This window comes from Lonchura striata, chromosome 2 (assembly GCF_050655825.1).
Source record: "Lonchura striata isolate lonStrDom1 chromosome 2, ASM5065582v1, whole genome shotgun sequence".
Classification (NCBI taxonomy): Eukaryota; Metazoa; Chordata; class Aves; order Passeriformes; family Estrildidae; genus Lonchura; species Lonchura striata.
In genome coordinates this window covers 67,442,252-67,469,717 of record NC_140704.1, presented here as the reverse complement: position 1 = coordinate 67,469,717, position 27,466 = coordinate 67,442,252, and the positions used below count along the sequence as shown (strand labels likewise).

Genomic DNA, 27,466 nt, shown 5'->3' with positions numbered 1-27,466 from the left:
CATGCGAGTTCTGTTAAAGTGTTCTCATTTTCTAAGAACAATTTTAAGAAAAAAGTTGCAGCACTCTTCAGGGTTCATCATGCTGCAGGGGCTAGCCTGGTAGTCATGTTCAGAAAAATCATATGATGTCTCCCATTTAACCTCCTGCTCAAAGCAGGGCCAGCTGAGGGATCCAGACAGATTGCTCAGGGATTTAACAACCTGAATACTGGAAAACTCCAAAGCTGAAGACTGCAAAACCTTTGGGATCAGTGTGTTACCCATTGTTCCTATGGGGAAAATAGCTTTTCCTTATAGCCAGTCTGGAGCTCTCTTGTTTCCATTTATGTCTTTTTCCTCTTGTAATCCTCATTTTCTGCTGTTAGTTGTTACTCTTGAACTTTTTTCCTAAACAGTGAAGTCTGGGAAATCTTGTTTGAGAGGACTGAGGCACAGAAGACATTCATCCATGTTTGGGCTTGCTGTCACATATCCCATGTAACAAAGATCCCAACAGTTTCCCTGTTTGTTTTTTATACAAATGTTTCTTGTCACTCTTGATAACCCCTACAGGTGTCAACTTTGAATAAACTTTAGCTTTGTTAGTGTTGTCCTTGCATGTGCAGAAAATATTTCTAAATTCATTCTTCATAGCCTGCCCCTGCTTCCACCTCCTATACATTGCTATTTCACATTGCAGCTTCATATCAGCTCTCTGCTTAGCAAAAGTTTCATGAAGAATCTGCTTGTCCTCCTGAATTTCAGGGGAGCTAATTCGTGTGTTTAAAGAATACTGTCCTTCAAGGTCTACTGAATTCACAGAGATCCTTGGCCCTTGAGAACTGCCTCCCACCAAAATCCACTTAGGGTGCCCTGAATAAATTGAAGTCTGATCACCTAAGTACTCTGCTGCTGTCTTCCCTCACACTTGTCAGGATCTTGAACTTCATTGTTCCATGGCCACTCCTGCCAAAGCTACTACTGATTACCATATCTCCATCTCATTCCTCCTGGTTAGTGACAAGCAGATCCAGCTGCGTGTCACCTTTGCTTAGCCCATGCTACATCAGTATCAAAAAGGTGCCTTTGGTTGCACAGACCCATTTTGTGAGACTGCATCAAACTGTTTTGTTGCTTGTAGTCAACTTACAGACAACTGAAGCACTCAGGTTTACTGGAATGGATTTTTGCCTTTCTTTCTTTGTTTTCTGAGATACATTTTAGAGTTACAGTGTAATTTTTCTGTAGTTGGGTAGATATTTAGTACTCAGGTCAGTAAAGCTCTGCACTAGTGAATCCAGACCTAAACCACATCTGTAACCAGCTGTACACTGCAGTCTCCTCAGTTTGGATGCCTTACTGACCACCTTAATCCCAGGACACAGATGCAGCCCCCATGCTGCCAATAGTCATGCTGGTTAGATTACAAGAGTGGAAACTGGAGGCTTTGAGGAACTTCATGAGGTTTTTCCAACTTTGAAGATAGCAGTATGATTGTCATCCAGAGAGAACATTCTCTGACTCTACCATTTTTCAAAGATGCCATTTTTTGCTGTTGCTTGCAGTGTCCTCTCTGAATAATAAAATGCTCTGAGTAAGCCCTGGACTCAAGGATAGGAGAAAGCCCTCTTAGAAATTCTTGGCATTATATGTAGAGGATGGTGAGCCTCTTAAACATAGGCAGAGTTTTAGAACTTTCTACACCACCAACAGACTGCCCTGACTTTCCAACGGCTTTTGCACCTTTACCTACAAGAAATTAATTGTGGCATTTTAATTCTCTTTAATTGGGAAAAGCAGAAATAAGTTACTACAGAGTGTTGGTTGAAAACTGGTGATTTTTTTTCATGATAAAGATACAATGAATGTGTCATCTTTCATATAAATTCAAAATAAATTCCCTTTTCTATGAAAGTAGGGGAAAAAGGTGATACTATTTTGAAGTCATACTTGGAGCAACTTAGGGAGTTACATAAATATGACCCCCTTCTTCCCTTTAATGTTCTTTCATCTACCTGAACTTGCCTCTCATATATTTTCTTTAAACATTCCTTTGTAGCCTTCAGGTCAAATGTACAAATACAGAGGGCTCTCCATAATTAAAGCATACATAATTGTCTTGTCCACTCTGGTGTCTGTTGGTAGGCATTTGGGGAAGTCACTAATTTTTGTTAAGAGTGTACAGCAAACACATGTTCTTCAGTAAAGGTTATATACCTGTATTTTCCTGTCTCCTATTGCCCTTCTTTTTAAGAAGAAAGAAAGTTTATGCTCAAAACTGACTTAAGTGTGTTGTATAAAGTGAGAATGCTATCTGTGGAAAGAAAAAGGGGAAATAGCATATCATAATAAAAAAATCTAACTCGGTCTTGAAATGAATATTAATTTCTTCAGGCCACTAGCCATTTTTTTTTTCCTTGTCTAAGTGCTCTGAGGAAAAGCAGTATTTATCATTTTTTGATAATCAGAGAAGCAAGTAGCTCTGCCCAGGGAGACAAAAAAGGAGTGTATATCTCTTTTGAAGGCAAGTGCATGCTCACTTTGCTCACACTGCAACAACCTAACAGTTGTACAGATCCAGTAGTGGGGCACTGAACTCAGGGTGTGTCCTGCTGAGAAATTAATGACTTCTGCTTGACTTCGAGCAAGAAGAATGAACTTCTATCTGCTTGCAGAACACCATGTAGAAATTAACACTCAGGTGAAAGCTGTGGGGTTTATTATGATCCTTAAACTACTTGTAAGGTTGATCTGAAGTGTATCCTCTGATGTGAAAAAAAAAAAAAATATCAACAAACCTTCTCTCTCTGACTTTCCTATTAAGCAAACTAATAATTTGAGACTAAAGGAAGTAGTAGAACACTTGCTGGTATGGTTAATATAACCTTTCTCTTTTCTGAAAGAAAATCCCAGTGTCCTGTCTCAGTTCCTTCTCTGTGAGAATTAACCTTGGAGTGCTGAAGTGAGAGAATTCTATAAAGGACTAGGATAAATGCTGATAAAACTGGCAGTTTTGGAAAGAAAGGAGCAATTGCCCATTATTTTGGGGAGTAAAGTATAAATTTCTTTATTCTCCACAGTGATAGTCTCATTAAAATTGAATCACTTGACTACATGTAAGTAATGCATGTGGTCTATGTCTAGAATAATGGAGAGCTCTGATATCCATCTCATTCTTAGGATCTTATATATAGATTAATCTATCTTTTAACAAATACTTTCTAAATAGTGTGGAATGCCCCTCTGGGAGGAAGAGAGAGAAAGAATATCTTCCTAAATAAAACTCAATAAGAGAGGAAGTTATTGCATGCTTAATTACATTTATGTAATATTTCTCTATGTCAACTGCACAATCTGGGGAGACAAGGAGCTGAAAACTACTATGTAGATGGACATTCCCTTTTAATTTACACATTCCTTAAAATTTCTCACAGAAGATAGATATTGTGTACAGCAAATCTGAACCTACTGATTCTTGCTTTTACAGATTCCTTAGAAGTAATCCATGTATCCCCTGAGACTATAATTACCAGATTCCTCAGCTGTTGATTTCAGCCAAAGTGGCATCTGCTAGGCACTGCCCTGTAGATCCCTTCAAAGAATCCTTTTGCATTATCAAACATGGAGTAAATCTAGCAAGTACATTAACTTGTCTTTTGATTGCATCTAATACTGATACTTATTTCCTTTGAGCAAATGCTGACTCTTGTCAAAGTCTGTAAAATGGAAAGGAAGAAATGAACCATGCAGCCTCTCAGCTATGATGCCAGAAAACAATATATTTAGTCTTGTCTCTGGTAAATACAGCTCTGTAGGCTGCCTTATTTTTGGCAACTTTCCCCTTTTTCTGTTTTAAATTCATAGTTGCATCCACATATCATCCTCTTTACCTAGAAGCCAGAATATGTTTGAATATCAGAGATGTCATCCTTTGCTGAGAAACTCATCTGAATAGAGGTGCCTAATTGTGTCTTAGCTGACAGTTCATGATCAAAATTTTCAGTGGTCACCAGTCACTGCTCTTCCAGTACTCCTTGTATGTTTTCCTTTATTGTCCATTCAGATACACCCTATAAGGTATGGATATGTCTGGTGTACCTGCAGCTCCTTATCCCCTGCTCCTTCCTTTGTTTTCACAAGTGCTTAATTACGTATTTAGGTTTAACTTTGTAATTTCCTCCTTTGTACTTGAGTGATGTACATGCAACCACAGGTTGCATCTTGCTTCTGCTTCTTCCTCCAAAGAATGTATTGAAAGGGCATTCAGGTGCCAGAGAGACTATCTGTGCTGAATTATTTCCAAGAGACTTTTCAAATCTTTCTCAAGCAAAAGTCCCACTGCCCCCACCAAGTCCCCCTCTGAGACTTTCATTTCTTTCCCTAAGCTGCCTTGTTGTCATTCTTCCTCCAAATGTTACTGACTTCAAGAATAAGATGGAAAGGCTCTCACAAGCTTTTCTCATTGACTTACCTTATTTTCTCTTAATAGCTTTTGTTCCTGGTCTTTTTCTTTTTTTTTTTCCTTCCTCAGTGATGCGTGACAGCATGACTGAACTACTTCCTCCCCTTTCTTCATCCATCTGGTGGCTCCTTCTATTCATGCCCTAAATGCATTTTAATATTCTATGCCCTTAAACTTTTATATAAGTCTTGTCATTATAATTCTACTCTCTTTCATCTTGAGTGTCATTCATTTGATGATAAGCTCTAACCTTTCCCCACCTTCTACACACCCTCATGATTCCCTACTTCTATGTCAGAAATGCAGCTTCTGCCTGACTATCAAAACCTGGTTTTACTTTATTGAATCTTCTGGCTTTCCCTTTCAAGATGAAATGCTTCATCCCAACACCTCATCGAGCCAAATCTCTGTCTTTGGTTCCTTTAGTGTAGTCAACAGTGCCAACCCCATTGCTCTGTTCTCTTTCCTTCACTCTTGGTCGCTGCTGTTATCTCCAAGCACATGGGTACCTCTTTCTTCTCATTCAAATTCTTCCATTTTATCAAAGTTGTTGTCACTAGCCTATCCTCACCATTCTAGTATTATTTACAGGCCCTTTAATGATAAGAGAAGATGTGGAAAGCAAAACCAAACCCAACATGAATGTTGTAAGTCGTCACTTTCTCTGCACCTTCAAAAGAGTCTTTTGACATCTGTTGTTCTTCAGGATAAAGTAGGACAGTGTTTGTCTTGTAGAGCACCACAAACATTACTGGCACCTAACAAATGTTGTTAATAACTGTAACTGGTCCTTTCTTCTGAGCAGTTACTCAGAATTATCTCCATACAGGGGTTGTATAATCAGGCTGCTGTCTCAAGGGGCCTGCTGCCAGTATCTCCATGTCCCTTCTGAGCAGCAGAGCATGACTATGTATTAATAATGAGCTATGAGATGCTTGAGATTTTCAACTCCTTGCTAACGAGAAAAAGCCAAGGTAAATGTGTGTAAGAGATCCTTGTCTGAAGCAAAGACAAGATGACATTTTTATGAATTCTCTTTAGACTCTTTGTATTGTGTAAGAAGCTGCTGTGACACTACACGGTCAGTGTGGATGAAAAACAAAGGGATCACTCATGTGGGAATCCTATTTCCTTAGATACTCATACTGTCAGTGGGAACCACAGTTACTCACTTGCTGGCTGAAGAAGTGGGAGTCTGCTACCAGCTTCAGCAGAAGGGGAGTTTGGTCTGCAACTTCCCATTTCAAAAGCTGCTCAAGAAAATTATTAAGACCTTTGAAAAACGTGGCTCTGCTGCTGAACAAAATAGGTTACAGAGAGTGGCCAAAGAATGAAGTGGCTTTCATAAATGGGTATTCAGCTGCAAGAGAGACCAGATCATTCAGTGGTTTCCCTGTCTCAGCATAAACTGAGAATTTGGTGGATGGCTTATATGAAGACTAAGTCCTTGTTTTGCATCTGAATTCCATGGCAGAAAAATGTTTGCCCATGCTTCAACTCAATGTAGATTTTTAAGAGACTTGCAAATAGCTTTTCCCACATCAGACCGTAGTATGTAAGAGCAGCAGCTCCCAGGTGCATTTCAGAACAGAAGTGTAATAGCAATGTATAACCTATTACAGCGGAATATGGACACAATAGGATCAAATTAACTTCCAACAAGGAGGGAACACTTACTGTTAAATTACAAAACTCCCTTCATCTCAAACAAGAAGTTCTCTCTCCAACTGGTGGGGTTTATTTTTGTTGTTGGTGGGGTTTTTTTTGTTTGGTTGGTTTTTTTGGGGGGGATTTTTTTTTTTTCCAAGAGGGGGGGATGAGTGAGAGGAGTAGTTGGTTGGAGTTTCTTTTTCCCCTGAGTACTGTTACCAGCTAGTCAGACATTTGAGCTTATAAAAAAGGCTTATTTTTCCACAGTCCGCACTCTCTTTTCCCAAAGATTTAAAACAGAGCAGTGCCAGAAACATTAGAAGCCTCCTTTCTGTGAGACTGCAGTTTTTGTTTAGCAAAACAGACTTCTGAACAGATTAGGAGTACATTTACTGGAGTTTTAAAAGCAGAGAATATCTCATCTGAACATGACTCCTCCACGTTGCTGTTGTGGTCACTTGTAGCAAAGGAAAATATTCCGTTTTAGTGGCACTTCTTGACCCGTTGCATACAAATTGGAACTGCCATACACAGTCTGGGGAAGCTCTTAGCATTCAGCTTGTTGATGCCGTCTGCAGTTCACGTTGGCAGGGTTCCCAGGAGAGGTTATCACTGCTTTGATCATATATGGAATATCTCATTTCAAAGTGAGGGACAAACTGAAATTTCTACTTCTAATGGTAAAGACTACTCTGACTACTCCACTACCAAATGGAGAAAATAATTTCTTTTTTGCAGTGATTTTTTACTTTGTAAAGCAAGTGATACCCTGTTACTTAGGCCTGCAAGTTAGTTTTCTTGTCTGTTGCACATGAAACCTCTTGAGATGTTGAACATGAGCCTTTGCCAGTAGGTATTATCATGCTTTACTTCCCTCTCTTAGGCAACTATTTCCATTAGATCTTAATACTTTAGGCAAGAGAGAGAAAGCAAGAGAGACAGTGAGAGAGAGCAAATTCCTCTTGAATAACACAGCTTGTTTACAAACCTTCCACAGCCTGAACTAAGCCAACAGGAGGTCTCTAAATTAGCTATTGGAAAAGCATTTCAGGACGGTTTGTGTGCTGGAATGGAATTGATAATAAAAGTTGCTTGTCTGTACTCTGTGAGCTGATTAGCTCAGGAAGAGTACACACAGTGTTACAATTAGCATTCAAAGCCTATTCATCTGTACACTGGCACAGAGAACAGTCTCTGTGGGAGGCTTAACTGGGAGAATTATTCCTTCTTCTATGCTGTTTATAGTTAGATGAGCTTTAAAGGATCCAAAGCCTTTAAAGAGACTTGGTCTTCAGGAAATCATTGAAGATGCTAGAAGCTGAGGTGCTTAGGAATTGTCAGGTCTCAGAGGGGCTGCTGTATTGCTCTCTATCAAGCTTGTCATTTTGCACTACAAAAACATTTTTTAATCAGTAACACATATAAAGTAATGTCAGTAGTCAGGATTCAGTAGCCAAGACAATGGAACACGTTTTATGTGACAGTTCTTTCTGCAATGTTGTGGTTGCTAGTACAGATGTGGAAAACCACAAGAAATTGAATAAATTAGTAGTCTTATAGCAGTATAGATGTGCCTGTTTTTTCAGGTATAATAATAGGCCCTGCATTTAAAGAAGACATTAAAATTTAAATAAATGGCGTGAAATATCATGGAGTACCACAAGCATGTGATTTCCTAACATGGGATGTTGCATTAACAGCACTCTTGCATGCAGGTTTATCCAAACAAGGCCAAAGTCTGAACTTCCTTCTCACTCTTCTGTAACTGTCAATACCAGCGAACACTGACAGAAATCCAAAGGATGCTTACATTGTTCCCACTCAACCAAATGCTACGTTGGGAATTCCAGACTCTCCTATCCCCATGTAATGTGCACAAAACAAGCTATCTTCAGGTCTCATCTGTGGGCAGGTTGGGGGACTGCCAGTCCTGCCACATGCAATTTTCCATTTTTGTCCATGTGTCCTAGGAGCCAAGGTTTTCAAGGACAGCATCTCCATGTGAGCATGGCTGTGGGCCAGGTCAGTGCTTTACAAGCTTCCCCTCAACAAAAGAAAAGAAAAAAAGCCTTAATGCTCTGGGGGAAAGTTGACTTCAAAACTCTCCTAAGTTCCCCAAGTCAATTTGGATTTTGTTGCCTTTTGACTTCTAAAAGATATTTCTGTCTATTTTGTTACCACTGAGGTTATTTGCCCTCCAGCTACTACTTTACTGTCACGTTGCAGGAGCTTGAATGCTGTAAACCTGTCCCAAGGGTTGAGAATCCATTCAGGCTGTTCCTGACACCAGACAGATGTGGGAATTAGGAAGGTTGCTTGTGCAGCCAGCATGGCTTTCTACTTTGCAAGATTGCACCCTACCTGCATTTCTTTCCACTAATGCCTCTCTGAATACATCTTTGTGTATTAGCAGGATGGTACCCTCTTTGATAGTCTTCAGGCTCCAACTGCTTTTAGCATTCAGAAATGCACTCTGAGATTAGTCTCAACTCCTTCCTCGTTAGCCTGCTTCTGCATCTCAGCATCTGCGGAGATCAAGTAATTCCCTTCCTTCATTTATATTTATATTTTGAAGGTATTTATAGATCAAGCTATGGCCACACGAGTTTTCTTTTCTCTAGGTTATATTTATAGATCTTTGATAATCATCCCCTAATATTTTTTTCTTATCTTCCAATGTTTTTGTGTTGATTGTAAGCAGTTGCTTTGCTGTCTTCCCCCCTCCCCCCACATGATTTTGCTCAGCATTATTTTAAGTGTGGTGATACTAGATCTCATTTTAATGTAACTATATTAATTGAAAATGAGGCAGCCCTAGTAGATCTAACATATAATCCTTCAACAATCCAGCCCTGCAAAATATTCTCAAACAGTTGCTATTTTCTTACCTTCTTACCTTCTGTTGCTGTTTCTCCTGCTGCTTGGGACAGGGACTGTCTCTAGCTGTCTTTACAGCACTCAGCACAGTGGATTTCCACTTGCCTCTGGATTCCTTCTCTTGTTCTGTAATGTGAGATAATTAGAAACAAAGGCAGCAATGACTGAAGAATGAAGAATCATGTGTAAAACCAGAATCTCACCAGCTCAGCTTTTTTAAAACACTTAATTTTCACACTGAACATTCCCAAACTGCTGTAACTGTAAGAGAGTTAGAATTGAAGGTGATAATGATATGGACTGGTGCAGATTTCCCTGAACCATACACAAAATCAGCAATCTAGGCTCATAAATTAAGTTCAATAGCTGTGAAAGTGCCTTGAATTATTTAGCTTATTTGTCCAGTGAGAACTGAAAATTATTAAACTCTTGCCAACTGATGTATGTACAATTTTTTTTCACAGCACATTTGTCCTTGTGTACAGTTGGCATATTTTTAAATAAACATGGTCCATCATCCTTCTGCCCTTTGACTTATTTTGAGTCTTTTTTATAGATTTTTCTTCCATTCCCCCAAATAACTTTGCTCTAATTTTGACTCCAAGTTTCAGACAGATCCTTGATTGTATCTTCATGAGTATTCTGACCTTAAAATATCTTAAGAATTCGTCTGTATGATAATGCAAGCTAGATTCAAGCTTGCATTGGAATAGAATATATTAGAAGAATATGATTTTCCTCTTAGTTTACTGGTTTTTTAACTTCTTGGAACAAGTGAAAACTTAACTTGTTCTGAAACAACTGGGGATTTAGTTTACATCTGCTTAGGCTTTCCTCTGGTGAGAAGGCATTTTCTTAAACAAGTAATATGAAGAGGGAGACACTGCTGTAATTTCAAATAGTGGTAGATAATAGGAATTTTGTTATGTAGTCTTACTGTTTTTAGGAATGCCCTTCTCTCTTTATCACTTAGTGGCTCCTGATAATGGTTGAAAAAGTTGATATTTATGTAGACCTTACAGAGTCTAGGGGATGTATGACATATTAGAAGTAGTTTGTTTTCTTAAGCATGTTTTTCAAAGGTTTCCCTAGCCCAGAGTAACAAAGCTTAATATGTGCTTGTTGAAAGGTTGGTTTGGTTTTCTTTTCTATAACTTCAAAAAGTTGAATGTTTTAAATAAGTCAAAAAAATATATTCAGCATCAACAAGTCTCATGGATTTATCTAGAATATTTCAGAAGAGTAAAAGCACTTGTCACAGAAGAGGGGAGGATGGCACAGTGATTCTAATAGTGTGCTGCTGAGCCTGGACATCCTGTGCTGTTTTCACTTTTTGTGCTGCTTTGTGTCTCTGAGTGAGGGCTTGGGTTAGAAAGCCATAAAAGTCCAGTGGCGTGGAATAACTGAAAGCTTAGAGACTTAAAACCTGTAATTTCAGTGACTAGTACACCTAGTACTTGTAAGATTAAGTTACACTTTATAGGTGAACATTTCTCTGACAGACTCTTTACACATTTTACATGTATATTTTATAGCAGCGTGAGCAGTTTCCCAATATTGTAATCTAAGATTGTATTTTAAAAGAGTCTCCTCTTATGTGTGCAAGAACATAATGGCCATAAAGCCCACTTTGTAAATAGGTCACTGCTGGCAAACCTGGAGGATGTTTGATGCATTTTAATTCTGTTAGTAGGAGCAATAACTTAATGATGGTAAATAAGATCATTCCTAGATGAGGAAATGAGGGATTATTTGCCTAATAAATAATTTTATAAGGAAATGCTTATTCAAGGTTGAAAATGTTTCCAAAGGTCAGCAAAGATCTTGGAATAAAAGCCTCCAATCTGCTGTCACTTTATCTTCACAAATCTAGGATGCTGCTGTAAGGTTAAGGTGTGGAGATGCTGTGTGAGCAGGTCTGAAGTACCATCAGAACCATAATATCTCTGCTTACTTCTGTAGCTTAAAAAAACAAAGCCCCTTTTCCCTGCTATTAGTTGTTGAGAAGTGGTAACCTAAATGTAGAACAAATTAAGTGTGCTAGCACTAACAGATTTCCAAAAGGGCATTATACTAGTGACTGTAAAAGCCACATGTGGCAGACAAAAAAACCCCATATAAATCCCCTTGTTTCATGCTGTTACAGCTTTGACAGGGCCCTCTCTTGGGGTGGTTGCTCCTAAGATGCACTAATTATAGCACTTAAGTTCCAATGTTCAGTGGAATAGAGGCATGAACTGACCTTTCCAGAAGGAAAAGGTTAATGCTGAAACACACTGATTTCAGCAATCTGTCTTCTCAAGGTAACCCCAGAGTTTATGGTTTGCTTAACTATACGGTGTTGATGTTCCCTTGAAAAATAACTTTCTTTCCGAAGTGATCTATGTAGCCAAACCAGTGTTCCCACTTGTAAACTGAATTATAATTTCCTGCTATCTCTCTCATATGTCTCTGTCACCTGAGAGCATGGAGCAGATGTTTTAATGCATCTGCATCCTAGGTGCTGCTGTGGTGGCAGCCAGAGAGATGTTCTCATAAAATCTTCATGGTAGTTCTTGTCTACAGTCATTCTGGGAGGGGCCTGACAACAGTGCAATGCTTTAGGAGATGACTGTAAGGGGGATAATGGAAGCCCTTATCCACTTGGCATCAGTTGTTTAAGTTACTCCAATTACATAGCAGTGATGGTAATCAGACAACCATGTCACATCAAGAATGCTAATTGGGTGTTGAGTAGTAAATCTGAGCAAAGGAGAACTCGGGATCAGTATTAGGATCAATCCTTTACGGGGAATCTTTGGAGTAGACCATCTATGGAGAAAGCATGGAAATTTCATCACTTCAATTACCTGAAGTGACTAGACAGGGCTCTGGAGCAACACAGAAATTTATTTTCTATTGACAATTCAGAAGCATCAGATGTATTATCTTACCTAACAGCTGGTGTGTCTGCTTGATATCCTCTGAATCTGTCTTTCCCAGGAAGATTGACAGCCTCCTATGGGGAAAGAGGACTTTGTGACTGCCAAACCCTTGGAAGTACCCCTCATGGCTGCTGTGTTGTTCTGCATAAAGCAAGACCTGCATTTGCAGTTCCTCCTGCTCTGGCTCCAGGTAACCCAGCCTCCTCCTCCTTTCCAAATAGGTATTTCATGAAGTGCTTGCAGTGCTCTATGGCCAGAAAGATCATTGCTCCATTCATTGCTTTGCCTCGTCTTGCTCTAAATGAATGGGATTAATGATGCTTCCAGCTCTTCTATCAGGAGGTTATTTTGCAGTTTAGTAAGTGCCAGAACATCCCTCTTGATACTGCCTGACTTACATTTTTCATTGCTCAACTTAATCCAATTAATTTTACTTTAAAAATAAATCTTTTATAGTTTTGTGTTTTTACATGCTCTGAATATTTTTAGGTTCTTCTTGCAGTCCCCAAGTAGCCATTACTGGGAAATTTTTTGTTCTTCTTTTTTTGCAAACTACATGCTGCATTTAAATGTAAGCTTGTAATTACCATGAAGATAATAAAAAGTCATTTAAATTAGAACTGATTGGAAATTATAGTCATGGGGCAGGAAGTCAACAGGAACAGTAAGCCAAATCCAGTAAAGTTTTTAGGTCATTAGTGTTCAGCTATATAAATGCTGGCATTGGTGCGAGGCTGGGACTCTATGAGAGAACAAAACCCCTACATTAGGAGACAGGATCCCAAATGCTTTGCTGGACACAAGACTTTGTATTTCCATATATTGAAAGTATGTCAGAGCAGGAGGCCCTGACTGCAGCATACATGGAGACAGACATTTTCACTCAGGGCTCTAGGGAATCACAGGTATGCATCATGGGGTGTAGGCTGGTGCTGTACCTTGTCACTGTCGAGGCAGGATGGGAATGAGAAGACTCTGACTCAGAAGGCTGCTGAGAGTAAAACTCCAGTTTATTCAAAATACACCGCTCTTTTATACAGAGCTTTGTGAGGACCAACTCCATTGGTTCTGAAATGAAAACAACCTACACCATTGGCACAAAGTGCTTGATGCACAGTGATAGAATTTAACTATAAACAATGTGAAAAACAAGAGAGATAAAGAATTATTTACATTCTTCTCCAGCTCTTTCCCAGGCTTCTGCCTGGCTAGAAATTCTCAGTTTCTTTCTTTGACTGAATCTGAAACCCACAGTACCTATTTTCTCAATTGTAGGTCAATGACCTTATAGAAAGTTTGAAAAAGCTGTGGCAACAGACTGAGGAGACGGGAGGCAGAAGGTTGTCCTGATCTGCCCAGGCCTACAGCAGTTCCGGGAAGGAGGACTGTCACAGAAGAAGGTTTTCAACAAAAAGTAACATTAATTAGCCCAGTGTTTTATTTCTTATGTGTGTGTAAGTGGCATTGTGACAGTAGGCATGTCTACACCACTACTTCTGTTAAAAGATTTTATTATGCCTAGGAATTTGAAGCTGCTAAAAGGCAAATTGCCAGCCTGAACAGAAAACAAATGGCAACCTGGCTTGCAAACCAAGAGGCCTACAGTTTACAAAAAGTGCCAGGAAAGCTTTTCAAAAGGAAAAAAGTGGTGTGGCACTGCGCAATGACAGGAGGGCTTTGTGGTGTGCAAGAGATTTCCAAACACTATGATAGTGTGAAGTACATCCAGGCACAGACAGACATATTATCCAAGCCAGACTGAGCCATTGGTCTAGAAGGCAAAAGGGGTTCTGAAATAACCAGAGCCTTCAAGGCAGTTTGTAGGAGGTGGTGCATGCCTCAAAAATTACAGACTTTAAAACACTTTAAACCAGCCTTTTAAAAAGCTGGAGAAACAGTATAGTGTTCACAATTGTGTTATGTGCAATGTTAATTCTCATACCCAAGGCTCCTATATTACCAATCCTACACAGGCAGGATCCATCATCCCTTGTACTACATGCTGTTGGAACTCAAAATGTCTCTCAGACATTTTTAGAGGTTCCAGGCCTTGGTCAGAAGCATTTTAGACCCTGACAGGCAGCTGCAAACAGCTGTGATTTTGAGTTTGAGCCATGGAATGAGTTACCAACTTTGGAGGTGGAACAAGCAGTCACAAAGGGTTAGATAGTATAGTAAAAGTAGCTACAAAACAGAGGGGAAATTTAAACAGAGGGGAAATTTTTTAGTATTGTACAGGGGGGTTTTAGCACCTGTACAGGGGGATTTTACTTTGTACATGGGTGTCAGAAGTTCTAAGATGGAGGAAAGTGGGCTGATCCTGTTCTTCCTCCTATTTCTTCCTTGCCTCCATGTTCTTGGTGATGTTGGCACTTATGGATTGGTTTAGAGTAGAAAAGCACTTTGTAACATAGGTAGTAGGTATTGGGGGAAAACTATAAACATGTAATACGTAATATATAATATAAAAGATAGCAGCAGCTCTGGGCGGAGGGAGAGAAGAAGAAGACAGCAGATAGAGAGGATGTCAGGGTGTGTGTGTGCCTCTGTCCAGGCCGCTGATCAAACAGCTGCAGTCCAAGAAGACAATCTTTTAGATAACTAGCAATAAACTGCCTTGAGACCGAACAGCAAGAGCCTGCGCAGTTTTTCTTTGGAAGAACGGGTTGGAGGAGAAATTTCACCACCACATAGGAACCCAGAGCAAGGCTGGGGCTCCCACAACATGCAAAACACCTAACTATCTAAACAATATGGCAAGACTGCCTTGTGTGACTGTTTTTGCAGATGCAGGAACAGTTTATACTGACATCTTATCTATCAGTTTGGTCTGTTTCACAGCAGAAATGACACAAAGGATTTTATGCATGGTCAGATCCTCCACCCGTGGTGCCAATCAACACAGCAATACACAGATACTGCCTTTAGATAGATCTTCAAATCAGGAGATCCCATGGAAAACAAAATGGTCCCTGAAAAAAATTTCAGGACTGTTTGAAATTCCCATCTCTAGAGCCCTGGTGTTGAGTAGTCAAATGCTTGCTTGTGTTGCTGTCCAGAAGTTCAGGCAGTCACCTGGTCAGCCTTCAGTCAACACATTGTTAATTGGCTGTCTCTCCATTCCAGAGAGACTGGGGAGTGCCTGTCCCAGCCTGCCTGTCTTTCAGGAGCCAGGCAGCTGAGGGATGATGCTGCCTGGCTGGTGGTGCTGGGACTGATCAGCTCTGCCATACACTGGAAGGTGTAAAGGGAAGCAGCAAGGTCAGCAGCATGGTCACATATCCCTGGGGCAATAGAGGCCAGAGTGCTACTCCATTCCTCCCAGGGCAGAGTGGCTTTAGCCAGGGGAATCCAGGGGGAATTAGGTTTCCTTTCATAAGTGCCCGGGCCAGCTCAGTCATCACACTCGGACATGGCTGCTCCAAGTGAAGCCATGTTGGTGCATGCCTTTGGAAACATGGGAGGAGCAGAGGACCAAGCATCATGGCCTGGGAAAGCAAGTAGGTTGATGGCCACATCATCTAGGGCAGGCAGTGATGCAAAGGAAGCTGTCAAGGAGAAAGTTGCCCAAGTTCAGGGGTACAGAGTTCTTGGCAGAGGTACCTGAGCTGAACCCAAACTGTGTGCCAAGAGACCTTGCTCACAGAGCCACCGGTGCAGTGAAGAGCCCAGGCATAATCCTAAGGGCATCCTCCAGTGCATGGAGGACCGTGTGGTCAGTGCTGACAGAAGCATCTTTTCCCTCTCCCTCTTTGAAAGGTTTTCAGAAATCAAGCCAGACCAGAACTAAAAAAACATTAGGGCTCTTAAGGGCTTTTTAGTATAATTTCACTGTTTATTGGCATTATTTTCATTACTTCTGGAGGTTAACCATAGGGAGAGTTTTCTGTTCAAATGTCCTATGTAATTCCTTGCAGGCCGATCTGAATTTTAAAAACTGGATGGCATTTCAAGTATTGCTATTTAAAATAGATCTTTATTCCTGTCTATTTTTTTTAAAGATTCTTGCTTTTCAAAACCCTTTTTCATTTGACATTTTCACAAAATAAAATTTTCATGAGAAATGTTCATTTCCAATGAGCCTGGTCAGATGACACAAGCTTTCCATCAAATGCAGTAATTCTAAGATGAGGTGGAGAATGTGGAGAAAAACAACACATGAAGATTAGAAACAATAAATTAGAAAAAACACAAAAACTTTTGTTCTCAAAACCAGCCAAATATTTTTTAAAAAGTCTATGCTTGGTTTATTCCTTTCATTGTAATGAACATGTGACAAATATGTTTTTATCCTCTTTTCAGGTTCTCTGATAACCAGGATTGGCAGGGTACTGGAAAGGATATGCCCATGCTGTTTGGACTTCTCCTGTCTGGTGTTTCATGCCCTGAAACACAGTAATTTAGGTACCTGCCTTCCATTGTCACTGCTGCAACACCTCTAATTTCAACCAAGGTTTAAAGTGCTTTAGTAGCTCTCTTGGTGCTATTACAAATTCCTGGAGATGCAAACTTACTAGAAGCTTGTCCATAAAGGAAAATGTGCCTGATTTGACTCTTTCTAACAAAACATTTGTAATTAGGAAGCTCAAGAAAATTATGATGTGCCACTTCAAGACATGCAAAAGATACCAAACAATGCCTATTTTAGGACCCTGTGTAGCCCAACCACTGAGATTCAGGAAATAGCATGCTGCTGCATTGGATGTTGTGGTTTGGTCCCCTTTGCTGTCTCTACTTTAACATTTTAATTTCTTAGTGTTGTTACATCAGGAGTTTTCACCCAAATAAGGATTTCTCACTACGTAAGCTATACAGAAACGATTACTGTGCCAAGTGCTGGCAGTGTCCCAAGGTTTTCTGCCATGTCAGGACATCAGCCCTCTTCTTCTTGAAAAGACCTAAAATTAAATGCATTTCCTCATTAATAACTTAGTTCTATGAGAGCTGGCAGCACTCAGACCATAGTGGTCTTTCTGTATTAGACCTTTCAACATTTTTGTGATCTTTTTATTGGGTGCTGCAAGGTGCATTTTTCTTTGCTCTGATTCTTGTGCTTAAAACCTATTTTTGTAACTGAGTGTATATGAAACATTTTTCCTTCTTTCATTTTCTGTGGTCTGGCAGAGAACTAGCAGATGCTTTGTGTCTTTGGATAAACTTAAATAGTATTTTATTGTCAGAAGTTAAATGGGAATGCCCAAAACATGAAAAGAAATAAGCATTTTAATTTTTTGGGTGGAATTAGAACTAATATAACAAATATGCATCCTTCTGCATTAATGGGATTTAACACAAGTATGATTGGTCAAATGATAATGTAGAATGGAAATCCTGTATAATGGCACAAGTTCCTTGGAAAAATTTCTTTGCTGGGCCTTTGCATGCTTTTTAGCTGGTTGTTCTGATGGAAAACAAACCCTTTCTACTTGCGTAAGTATCTTCCCAGCAGATAGTTTCTTGCTTCAATGACAATAACAACTTATTTCTATTACAGTTTCCAGAACTCTTGAGGGTATTATTTTCCCACAAGATCAGCTAGTTAAATTGCCTGCCATGACACATCTGAAAATTATTCCATTCCCAAAGAGCAAGAGTGAAGCACTTCTCATAAAAGTAGCAATCCTTTAAGGGTACTTGAAGTTGCATCTTTTGGACCACTACTTATGGAAAAATTGTTCCAGGGATTTTTGCTGTTTAATTTTGAGTATTTTTTAGTTATTTTTCATTTCATTTTGTCTTGCATCTTTGGATAAATTGCTGACATTTCTTCAAGCCTGACCAGTACTATATTGAAGATTATATGCAACCAGCCTTTTATTAAAACTTAAAATATGACCATCAGGAGGTAAGACACTGAAGAATATTTCTCTCAGCTTTTCTAATTAATTACATAATGGACAGATTGAATTAATAAACTGTCTGAAGTGGCTGTTATATGTTTTACTGGGGTTTCTTTTAGGAAAGGAAGAGAAAAAGTTACGTAACTACAGAAAAAAAAAGAAGTGGAAAAAAATTTGAATTGAGACTTATAAATTGTCTCACCAGAAGTAATAGTGACTCATACTTTCATTTATTTTACAGGGGATAAATCGGAGGTGCTTTGGCTGAGGAGCAGCTCTTCCCTGATGGGAAAAAAAGGCCAAAAGCCAATTCACAGAAAGACAGGTTGAATACTAAAACTCAAGATGACAATCTGACAGCCACTTGGCATCTGCTCTCAGATGGCAGCCAGCTGGCTTCTCACAGCAGTATATGCACCAGCAACATTGTGAGGAAGAGCTTGCTGAGAAAGGCAAGGCAGTCCCTGCTTTGACGTGACACCTCCTGTGAGGCTCCGCTTGTGCAGAGCCTGGTGGGCTGCTGCATCACAGCGGGGCTGCTCTGGCACTGCTGCCTCTCCCCACAACATGTGCACTCCCTGGCATCTGTAAGGAATTAGCAAATTACTGATGAGGGCTAATCACTATTAACCACCTGATTTTCTGGGCTTCATCCTGCTAATATGCAAGAGTTTATAGCTTTATGCAAGGCAGGGCCAACCATTTGACTTAAAGGACAACGTGACTGTGGGGCGAAGGCTTCAGAATGTTAGCTCTGTGGACTTGGAATTGCTTTTGTTTGCACAGCGCCTTGCAGAAGATGAACCTACCTATAATTTTGATTCATAGTGGCAGTGTGGCTTTGATTAGATATTTTGCTGGAAGACAGCAAAATTTTCCATTCTTGTTCTGCTCTAGAACAGGTTGAAAAACAGTTGTCATACAAAGCTATCAAGCTTTGCTCTGTCATGGGGACACCTTGCAGTGCTATTATCAGGCCCCACTGACTACAGTGCTGAAAATGTGCTAGTGCTGATGGTGTGTACTTCACTTGATGTGTAAGCCATTGTTCCCAGCAGGGATAAAAATAAGGGCAGGGAGAAACGCCTGCATCTACAAACAAGGACAGTACTGCATCAAGAATGGACCCGAGGAGTCTGAACAGCTGCCAAATATGTATTAACTTCAGGTCTTTTTCTCTGTCCTCCTGCACCAGCTTTTTCAAGTGCTCTTGTTTTTGCTCTGTGAATTCCTGTTCTATCTCAGGTTTACTGATAGCTGTCACAGACATACAATGCATCATCTTAAGTATTTGCATGATCATGAATTCTGTGCACAACACTGAGAGATTTCCACTTCTGGCAATTAACTTGAGATAAATAAAAGTGGTAAGAGGAGGCATTAAGTTACCCACCTGCAGAAAACTGGCTCTGGGCTGAGTGCTCTTGACAAATGAGTGCATCTGAGGAAGTGCTAATTGCAATGTATTCCTTAATGGTTTTTTGTTGATGCACAAATGATTGAGAAAATTGGAAGAAAATAAAAATGCCTCTGTCTTTTGAGTCACAGTGGAAAGAATTGGACTATCAGATGAAGAATATGCTAAGAACAGGGGAACAAGCAGAGGATTGGTGCCATGAATAGAAATCTCCGTCTGTGCTCTGGCCTTGGTCCAGACCATATGACATAGTTTACCTGATACAGTGCCCATTTGGATCATTTATATAACATCATAGGTACTATGAGTAATGCAGGAAGATGCTCTGTGTGACCTGAGAGTCTCCTGTTGAGAGTGAGACAGACACAATACAAAGGTTCATTTTTGATGCATACACAGGAAAAAGCAGCACTGGATCAGCTGAGGAACAAAGCTCAGGTAAAGAAACAAGTGCTGATCTTGGCGATAAAAATGGCATGAGAAAAGACAAAGGATTGCTAGGTGGAGACAAAGTGCTGTGAAGTAATGGAGCCAAGGGTGAGGACTGAGAGTGCGACAGAAAGAATGAGATTAGACAGAGCTATGTGTCTCTAGGAAATGAAGTTACAAAGACTGTGAACTTGGAAGAAAACAGGAAACTGCATTTAGGAGTGGGGGACTGTAATATACATGTGTTGTATGCAGCTGGTTAAGCAGAAGATCTGACTTGGTATACTATATTTTCAAAGGCATGAGCAAAAAACAGAGGCAGGATAAAGACAAAAGTGTCTGGAGTAGATGCAACCAGTGCAGTGAATGCCTGACATGATGGGAGCCATGTGAGCTGTTTGGCACTGCTAGCCCTCTTCACGAGAGTTGGCTTGGGATGAAGCAGAGTTCATCGGGTAGGAGGAAAATGCAATGTGCTGGCATCCCCATGGCCATAACTAATGGGAGTGGTAAGAAATCCATGCCCCCACACTTATTCTTCACCCTCTGTCCCCAAAAAGACCATCAAGTGCCCCTCTTGACTATAACACTATAAAGACCACTCAAAAGTGAGTGCAACAACACCAGATTGGAAATATATCCAGATTTAACTGCAACAGAGCTGCATTTAGCCCACTAAACCAAATGATTCCCCAAAGGACAGTATCACAATTGTGCAATTTCCCACTCTTAAAAGGGAAAATGCATACCATATGATACAGAGGGCATAGCAGGGAGCATAGATGTGATCTGCTGGAGACAATTGGTGTTAACCTGCATTATCTCTTCTCCATGTTATATTGCAGTGATTAATTTTTTATCCATAGAGAAACCATTAAAAAATCAAAGAACAACCAAAGGTTTTTTGCCAAAGGTAGAACAGATCCTTTGGCTCTTCAAATGCTACCCCTTTGGAGAAGGGAGAAATGCAGCCAGGATTGCGTGTGGAATATCTGGGGGAACAACACAAATGTTCTGACCTGCTGCACAGAATCTGCCCCATGCAGATCAGGAATGATGATTACAGCACAGACCTGGCATCAGCCAAAGAGCACAGCGTGTTCGAAAGTCTCATTTACGGCATTATTTGGGTCAGTAGAAACCAGGAAGGAAATGGTTACGTGAATGTTTCTTCACTGTATTGTTTACAGGATACACAGGGAAATTTTTGGCTTCATATTTGGGTAGTTCAAAAGGCAGAGCCAGCATAGTTGCGAAGAAGAATTGGCAGCACTGAATTTGGCCATAGCAAAGGCAGATTTCAGTGCTGACTGCCAGAGATTACGTCTTTGTTCATCCTTTCAGTAGCAGCTCTGACAGGCTCCCACATCAAATCACTCCAGCTCAGGCCAGCAGAGCTATTCTGGCAGGGTTTATCCGCTTACATAAGTAGGGAAGAGATGAGATGCGACCTTGACTGGCATAACCGAGTTGGGAGCAGTCTCCAGTTCCAAAGCAGTTTTCTTGGCAGAACCATGCAGTTACCTGGATGACCTAGTTTGTTTTGTGAGGCTTCTAATATCTCTATTTTGCCCTGTGGCTTTACTGTGGCTGCCTGCACAGACCTGCCCGTGGCTCTCGAGTCTGGATTTAGTGGCCATTTTAACCTGACTGGAGTCTCCTGGAGTGGGACAGCACAAAACATTGTTTCTCTACTGCATGTATTTATATGGTGGCAGTGGAAAATGCTGCAGAGTGTTAGATGGATAAAATTTTCTGTTATAAGAAGCAGAGCTATTCCAGTAACCCATATCAACCGACTTGTTCTTATACAATGTAATTTGACAGAAAGTTCAAAACATCTTTTGGACTAGGATTGATGAAGGAAGGGCCAGCATCATTCAAACAATATTGGATTTAGATTTTCAAAAATCAGGATAAACTATTCTTCCAGTGGCCTAATCCTATTTGCTTCATTAAAGGCCTGCTGCATTGCAGGGAACTGCAATTCAGAGGACAAAATCCTTCAAACAGAAGAAAATGGCTTTAGCCTTCTGTGTGTGAGAAAGAGGGCAAAGAAAATATTATGGAAGACAAACTATGCCACATTTGGTTTGAACCATTTAAACAGCTCTAGGCACAGGCTGTATTTTTCAGTATTTTCAAAATTATTTTTTATGCGCTACAATAGAACTGGTAAGCAACTGATATAATTTGATGCTTTTATTTCTGTACAATAGTGTTTTACTAAATATTTATTCCATGTTTTTAACACAAATTTATGTATCAGTAAAATAACAAATTGAGCACAGGTCTGAAGAGTTCTAGGTTCTTCTCCTGACTTCTACTCCATCCTTTCTTTCCCATCTAATCAGACTTGGAGAAGCAGACAATAGAGAAAAGGTGGAATGCCAGCTGGAAAGAATTGCTAATGGCCTCTTGCCGTGGGAACTGTCCTTTGTTAAGCTGTCTCCTGGGATGGGCACTGATTAGTGAAAGTCCTTGTGAACTGAGCCTGGTCTATTCTTGAGATGCATCTAAATCAAGATATGTGAACTTAAATCAGAACCTGAGGGTCTCCAGAACAGAGAGTTGGGAATTTGCTTCATCAGTCTTTTTAAACTAACTCTAGGCTATGGTTATCATCCACAGCTAAGAATCCTGAGTTGATTATGAGGAAAATACAACAATCAAAATCCTACTTAATCTAGTATACCTGAAGTTAGATCAAGTTCATTTGATACCTCTCAGCAGAAGACCAGAGCACTTTCCAATGTTGCACTTTGACTATAAGTTTTTAATAATTATTTGTTATAACTGTTTATTCATAATTATTTGCTAGTCATGGCCAGCATTGAAGCCAAACAAGGTCCTTTATAATCATGAAATATTTCAGCTTATTCACCATCTCTGTTTCAACCACTGTTTACCACCACTGGGCTCTGAGATCCAAGCAGTTGCAATGACTACAGATGCACTGAAAGTTGCCAGGGAAAATGGGAGAAGGAACTGAGCCTCAACACAGACTTATTTTTAAAATTAAATCCAATAGAGAGTGACAAATGACCTCATATCTTTTTTCTTGGCCTATTCTTTTCCTCTGAGATGAATAAATAAAACAAAGGTTGTGCAAGATCTATTGTATTTTCCAGTTTAACTTCTATTTTAGGTTATTCAGGGAGGCAGATGCATGTAGTCTGACAGGAGGCATTAAGCTCAGTGAATATTTTTCAGTTCAAAAGCTTCACCCCTCCTTTAAGCAAAATATTTCAAAAAGAGGAGAGTGAGCAATTACCTGCTGCAGGAAACTTAGCAAATGTTTTTGATACTCATGGCACCATTTTTCCAGCACATCAAAGAAAAATATCACTCTTCATTAAATATATCAATTAACTTATCACAGGATCTAATTGATATTTCAATTCAAGCAAATAACACACTTGCTTTTTTTGTTCTCCAGCTGCGCAATATCTGACAGCTCACTGAGCAGTCAATGTTGTGAAGAAATCATGATCAGTTTTGTAAAGTCTGTCAATCATTCAAATATTCAAGTTCTCTTTAGACAGAAAAAGTCTCAGAATTATATTAGATATTGTGAGTTTCAGTCTCAGGCAAACCCAGTAATACATGAGAAAAATAAACACTTGAACAAAAAATTTCTAACTAGTTTATATGTATTTTGAGCTCGGAAAAAGATAATTCAATTGACTGATTCATTTTTAGAAACGGTTATGTCTTTTTTAGCAGGAGTTTCAGGATTTTGATGTGAGCAGAAGCAAGATCTTGTTCTGGTGTATGTGCTTTGAGTGGGAGCTTAGCCTGGAGTAATCAAGGCTGAAGGACACTGTTTGTTTTTTAAAGGGTGGGAGAGGAAGAAACTGGAACATATTAGATCTTATTCCAGGACTTTGAGCTTAATTGCCCTGTGATAAAAAGGGTGACAACTACTGTGGGAAATGATCTGACATTTGCTTCAATTCCTGTAATTCGGTGTTCTTTCTGTGCAGGCCTGTTGCTGGTGTCTCTGCAAAAGTAAAGCAAGAAATCTCACCTAGATGAAGGTTACCTTCTGACAAAATATTTGATTGAGACTCAAGAGATCTGGATTAATTTCCAGGGCTTTCACCTGTACACATTCCTTCCAAATTCACATTCTTAACTTTGCTATCACAAGTGGATGATATGTGATAGAGTCAATGTTTGTATGGTGGCAGGTCTTTAAAAATACAGAACAGCAAAACAGCACCACCTCCAGAATCTAAAATTAACCTAACTATGTCATAGAAAGGCTGCATAAATAGTAGGGTTTTTTTCTAGGTTTGCATGTTTTCTATTAAATAAAAACTCTTTTTTTCCAATCCATTTGCATCTGAGTTATCCCAGTGTGAACTGCACTGAAAAATGTCTTTACCACAGGTCGAATTAATGTTCTCCTGGGAACGTGGCTGAGTCCCAAACAGAAGGCACAGTGCTGATTCTACAGTGAGAGTTATGGCTCCTGAAATGTGGTGGATGGTGAAGACGAGGCAGGGAAATGCATTTGAAATTCAGACAACAGCTCACATTTTGCAAGGGAAGTTTTTAGAACATGTTTTGTATTTATTCTATTATCTGTGGAAAGTATTGTAAGGAAAAAATGTAACTTATCTCCCTAGGTGATTTCAGGTCTTAATTCTGATTTTTTTTCTTTATTTTTCTTAAAGTCTGGAAGGATTAACTTTAAGTGTTTAATTTTAGTCTAAAGTCCTTCAAATCAACTTGTAAGTCTGTGAAATAACAACCACTGTTTTTTTTTTTTTTTCATTTTCTTTCCACTTAGTCAAAGCACATTTTTTCTTACATTCTTCTGTTTAGTATATACACCATTAATGTAGTCAAATCATCTCACTGGCTTTAAAGATTCCGTCACTGTCTTTATGGTCCTACTAAATTTTAAGAATCACAGGTCCCTGCTGAAAAGAGTATCCTCTGTGGGAACCCCGGGCTTGGTCTGGGGTCTCGTGTGGTGGTAAAGTCTCTCCTCCAACCTGTGCTTCCAAAGAAAAACTGCGCAGGCTCTTGTTGTTCGGTCTCAAGGCAGTTTATTGCTAGTTATCTAAAAGATTGTCTTCTCGGGCTGCAGCTGTTTGGTCAGCAGCCGGGCAGAAGCACACACACACCCTGACATCCTCTCTGTCTGCTGTCTTCTTCTCTCTCCCCGCCCAGGGCTGCTGCTATCTTTTATATTATATATTACGTATTACATGTTTATAGTTTTCCCCCAATACCTACTCCCTATGTTACAAAGTGCTTTTCTACTCTAAACCAATCCATAAGTGCCAACATCACCAAGAACATGGAGGCAAGGAAGAAATAGGAGGAAGAACAGGATCAGCCCACTTTCCTCCATCTTAGAACTTCTGACACCCATGTACAAAGTAAAACCCCCCTGTACAGGTGCTAAAACCCCCCTGTACAATACTAAAAAATTTCCCCTCTGCTTTGTAACTACTTTTACTATACTATCTAACCCTTTGTGACTGCTTGTTCCACCTCCAAAGTTGGTAACTCATTCCATGGCTCAAACCCAAAATCACAGCTGTTTGCAGCTGCCTGCCAGGGTCTAAAATGCTTCTGACCAAGGCCTGGAACCTCTAAAAATGTCTGAGAGACATTTTGAGTTCCAACATCCTCCATTTGTTTTGTGGCTTTCTTTGTCCTATTTCTGTCCTCTGTTTTCTCCGCAGAAAGCTCCAGGCTTGATTCAATTACCATTTGCAGAACTACTAGAATTGATGAAATATGATGATAAAAATAGTAGATTGCTAATGCAGAGAAGCTCCTTATGTTTGACATCAAGTGACAGTGGAAAGCCCTTACCCATGTTCAGTTCTGCATTCCACCTCCCAAAATGCTTCTCCTTTGGAGAAGAGGGGCCACATTATTCTGCTCTAGTGCTTTCCACCAAAACTGGGTATCTTATTCTGATGTTGCTCATTCCATGTCCCCCTCTCCCCTTCCTCACGTTTCCTTTGGGCAGTGGCCTGCTGCTGCTGCCTGTGTCCTTCAGGCTGAAGGCTGGTGTCCCTCAGACCCAGTGCCTGGGGACCTTCCCCTGCCCCAGAACCCTTCACTCCACATCAGTGGGTGGTAGTGGCCCAGAGTTTTGGCAGAAACTCAGGTTTTTGGAGTCCCAAAGCCAACGATGAAGATGCCATCTATAGTTAGAATGTTGGGTAGTAACCGGAGCTGGTGAGCAAGCTGGACGCATTCAGCCTGTGTGAAATGTGGCTGAGAGTCACGGACATAGGCTGGGATCTATGATTGCAGTGGAGTCTGGGGGAGCAACCAAGGCTCTGATGGCCTTCAGGACAGCGACTTGGGAGCAGCCAATGCAATATCTGCAAAAGCCCTACTGCCAGGGCTGGGGGAAGCCCTAAGCAGTTTTTCAGAGCTGCCTTTGTGATCTGGATTTTCATCTTGAGACCTACTTAATGAAGCTAAGCCAGGAATTGTTTTGACTGAGTGTCTGAGCTGGAATTCTTTGAATAAAATTTTTGTTTTTCTCTGCAGCCACTTAGAAGCTTGATTATTCCACTAGAGACATTTTGAGACCAATCCCATGAACATATTTTGAGCTTATTAAAAGCCTGTCTTAAAACTGGCGCATACAAGCAGCAATCAATGAAAACTTGGCACTGCTACACTGAACCACATTGTGCTGGCCATAATATTGATGTTTGCTGAATATTTACAGCATTAAAGCAACCGCTCATTTAAAAGAAACAAGTTGGAAAGAGCTTACACTGAAAGCAGTAAGTAAATTATATCAAATACCATATGAATTTTGATGCAGCATAAGTAAATCATTAAAGTCAGCTAGGGTTGTTTTGATAAAAGATGTCTGAGAAGTTCTGCATATAAGATAGTGAATTAATGTAGATTTTGGTAGCATAACCTTTTTTTTCCCTTCCCAAAGAAGTGGTTTGCAGAAGGTAAAGTGATTCAGAACTGTGTTGAGCAAATGCACACAAGAGGTTAATTTAGTTTTGTTATATAAGTGCTACACTTCACCTCATGGATGGATTCATGTCTGTGTCTAGAATGTAATTTGACTGCTGTGTGTCATAAAACACAAATTGTTTTGGCAAGAATAATACATTTGTGTTCAAGAAAAGGTAGCAAAGGCTCAATGTGTTCTCAGGAACAGAGTGCAGAACAAACTTTTTCCCCAGCTCTGATAACAGTAATAAATTGTAGAATAGTTGAAAAATGCAATTATTTTGTTCTGTAGAAAAATAAACCTAAAACATTTCTGCAATATTTTTATTACCTTTACATATACTTCTAGCTAGGCAAGAAAAACATCCTTTAAAAGTCTTGTTTTATTTTAGTCTTGAAAGGAAACTCACCTGAAATTGAAAACATTGAAAATGCTACAGTCAGCACTGAAAATTTCTGTTTCAAAATACTTTTTGTATGCACATGTGAAGTGTACTATAATCAACAAGTAACTGAGCTCCATGTATGTACCTAGAATAAAGTATCAGCTTTCCCAGGTGGAGAAATGAAAGGCATAGAGCAAATTAGTAACTTTCTTGGGATCATACAGTCAGTCAGTGGCAGAGTTGGGCCTTCACAAATTCAAGGCCTTGTTTCAACCATTTCACAGAGATTCGGTCTACGGCTAACGTTGGTTTTTTCAAGGAGTCCTATTGGAAAGCACTGTTTCTCCTAAGTTTGTCTGGTGGCTACCTGCTATGTATGATGCACAAAAAATATAGTCAGAGGGTAATTTATAAAGACCTTCAAGGCACAGACAACAGGAAATCTCCCACCATGGCAAGGGCCTTAGTGTAGGCTTGTGCAGTGATCTCACTAAAGCCAGTCCATGCTCCAGTCTCCAAAAATATCATATTGAGCTGATGAT

General features: G+C 39.9%; 1 long non-coding RNA gene across 1 annotated transcript in view; it reads right to left on the bottom strand.

Annotated features, from left to right (window-relative positions):
- Nucleotides 1–2,998: 2,998 nt before the first annotated feature.
- LOC110483536 (uncharacterized) overlaps nt 2,999–27,466 on the bottom strand; it is a 41,737-nt gene continuing 17,269 nt past the window's right edge. The window contains exons 2-3 of the long non-coding RNA XR_002467593.3: nt 11,902–11,966; nt 2,999–9,094 (exon numbers count right to left, since the gene is read on the bottom strand). This is a non-coding gene — a long non-coding RNA (uncharacterized LOC110483536). The remainder of the gene's footprint in view (nt 9,095–11,901; nt 11,967–27,466) is intronic.